The following is a 2,590-nucleotide window of genomic DNA, read 5'->3' as shown; positions in this document are numbered from 1 at the left end:
TCTCACAGTTTTTGTTTCCACAGGCTTCATTGTTTATTAATGGTCTCCCCCAGGTCCTTGAGCATATTCTTTTCTTTTTTGTTTTGTTTTTTTTTTTTTGAGACAGGGTTTCTCTGTGTAGCTTTGGAGCCTGTCCTGGAACGTGCTATGTAGACCAGGCTGACCTCAAACTCAGAGATCCACCTCCCTCTGCCTCCCAAGTGCTGAGATTAAAGGTGTGTGCCACCAACACCCAGCTCTTCCTAATATCTACTTTGAAATCCTTGTCTTGTGCCTACTCAGGCCTATTCTAATGGGGCTGCTGGGTCTGGTAGAGACAGGCTGTCTTAGCTATTAATGACTGTATTTATGGGCTGGTGCCTAAGCACAGGAGTATAGGATGATTGCGATTCTAAGTGTTCCTGTATGGGCTTGTCTTGGTTGGATGGGCGTTCCAATACCTGACTTTACTTGGCCTTTCAGGATCTTAGAAAAGTGTGGTGGCTGTGAGTTGTCTAATAGGGAGTACTTCAGAGTCTCCGAGAGATGTGGGCACTGTGGTAGAACTTGTTTCTTGTTACTGGGGGCTGGCATAAAGGAATGAGGATGGGCTGGTTTGAAAGGGGGTAATTGAAATGGTTCACAGGGTCTGCCATGAGGTTCACTTGAGTACCCCAGGAGCAGAGTCAGAGGTGGAGGATAGGTCCGTGCAAGTAGTCTGATGCAGAGCTGGAGCTGAGACTAGGGAATTTGAAATGGAAGACAGGAAGCAGAATGAAGATCACCTACCTGATTCCCATGCCAGAGGGGTCAGTGTGATCCGGGGACGGAGTGAGGGAGAAAGACTGGGTCCCCAATAGTTCTGTGGAGTCCCCAGGAAATGGAGACAGAGAACAGACCCTGACAAGTGGCCTTCTACAAGACTGCGGATGAGACCGGTTTTCTTTCTTTCTTTTTCCACTCAAGAATGTGTCTTTATTGACGGATTTGTAAGAAAAAGGATGGACCCTCCGTAAAAAGAGATGTTGCCTCCAAACAGCAGGGAGGAATGAGACCTGGGTGGCTTCCTAGAAGTCAGTGCTTCTGACATGACTGGCTTTCATGGCCTGGCAAGACTACAGTGTGTCACTACAGCCAACAATTCCTATCCACCCCTTCCCAGCGTTCTCCCCCACAACCCAAGGCTCCCTGCAGCCATTTGCCAATGGAGTCGTAACAGTTCAGGGTTAGATGTCTCAGGCTTGTCTCTTCATGGGGTCAAAGTGGGTTTTGCTTTGGGAAATTCACAGGAATGTAAAATGGTTCAAACTCTCTTAGTCCAGTCAAGGGCAGGTACCTCCTGCCCCTCTGAAGGGAAACGAGCAGAGAATCCCCCTTCTGAGGTGCATACTTGTAGGGCAAGCAGACTACCATTCCGCTCTTTATTAGCATGGAGAATGGAAATAAGGTTAGAAGAATATATAACTTCGGCTTAAAAGTCACTGAGTTCCAGGGGCAGAGGAGCACCCTCCTTGCTCATCCCTGCAGGCTGCTCCTGGCTGCCTCAGAGTCCTAGAGCTGAATCTTCTTCTCCAGCCTGGAGATTGTCTTCAATCCGCCTGATGAACCTCATCCTGATTTCTGTTCGCACCATCTCCCTTCAGAGTGTCCTGGACACACTTGGCTTCCACAGCCATCTGAACCATCTCCAAGGCTCCCCACAGTACCCAACACAGGAGGTTCAAGTAAATAAGGGATGAGTGGCTATAGGGAAGTTCTACAACATCCACCAATGGGTTATTTTCCAGGAAGAGGGAGAATTCATCGCCAGCTGGGCTCCAGTTTGTGATATTTGGAGTGATGCCCAAGTACATTTTGAATGCCACCTAAGCAATGACATCCAGTTTCCCGAAAGTCATGACATCTTCCAACATTTGAGTGTGCCAAAAAATTTTCAATTAGTTAGACTCCAATGTTATTAATCCATTCCTTACAATAGACGTAGCCCCGTGTTACATGCAGGTTGAGTGATTTTTCTCCAGGTCAGCCAAGTTCTCAATCAGGACCTTGAGAAATTTATAATAGGTGTCAATCATGTAAGATGTCAGTGATATAAGCTCAGTCTCTTCCCTTCAATTTCATCCTGACGCTTTCTGGATAATTTCTGTAATCAGCCCACAGAAACTGTGGCTGGGGACTGAAGGCATGGCGCCCCCTGGAGCCAGGCTACAGCGGCAGCAGCAGCAGCAGCAGCAGCAGCGCCTGTCAGCGTCACTGGGACTGAAGGCATGGCGCCCCTGGAGCCAGGCTACAGCGGCAGCAGCAGTGCCTGTCAATGTCAGGTGACGCACTGTAACTCTTCAACTTGGGTCTGGTTTCCAACTGAGGATACAAAGCTCAAGTGGAGCGGAGAGAGGCTGACGAGGGCGGAATGTCAGATAACACCTGTGGATGCTTATCAATGATTCAACAAGGGTGAGCATATGGGTCAGATGCCACTCTGTGCAGGCGCTGCTCGGGAGCAAGATGGACGGGTTGAGCCCAGAGGAGGAAGATAGCATGTTCTCCAGCGTTTCTCTAGCTGACAACACAGGTGAGGAAGATGTGGACAGATGCTCAGACAGCTCCATGA

General features: G+C 48.8%; 1 pseudogene; it reads right to left on the bottom strand.

Annotated features, from left to right (window-relative positions):
- Positions 1-1,522: 1,522 nt before the first annotated feature.
- On the bottom strand, positions 1,523-2,248 carry LOC125407158 (trafficking protein particle complex subunit 3 pseudogene; annotated as a pseudogene).
- Positions 2,249-2,590: the final 342 nt, after the last annotated feature.

Source organism: Myodes glareolus, chromosome 22, assembly GCF_982192425.1.
Source record: "Myodes glareolus chromosome 22, mMyoGla1.1, whole genome shotgun sequence".
NCBI lineage: Eukaryota > Metazoa > Chordata > Mammalia > Rodentia > Cricetidae > Myodes > Myodes glareolus.
Note: the sequence above shows the minus strand (reverse complement) of the source record. Positions and strands in the feature narration are given on the sequence as shown.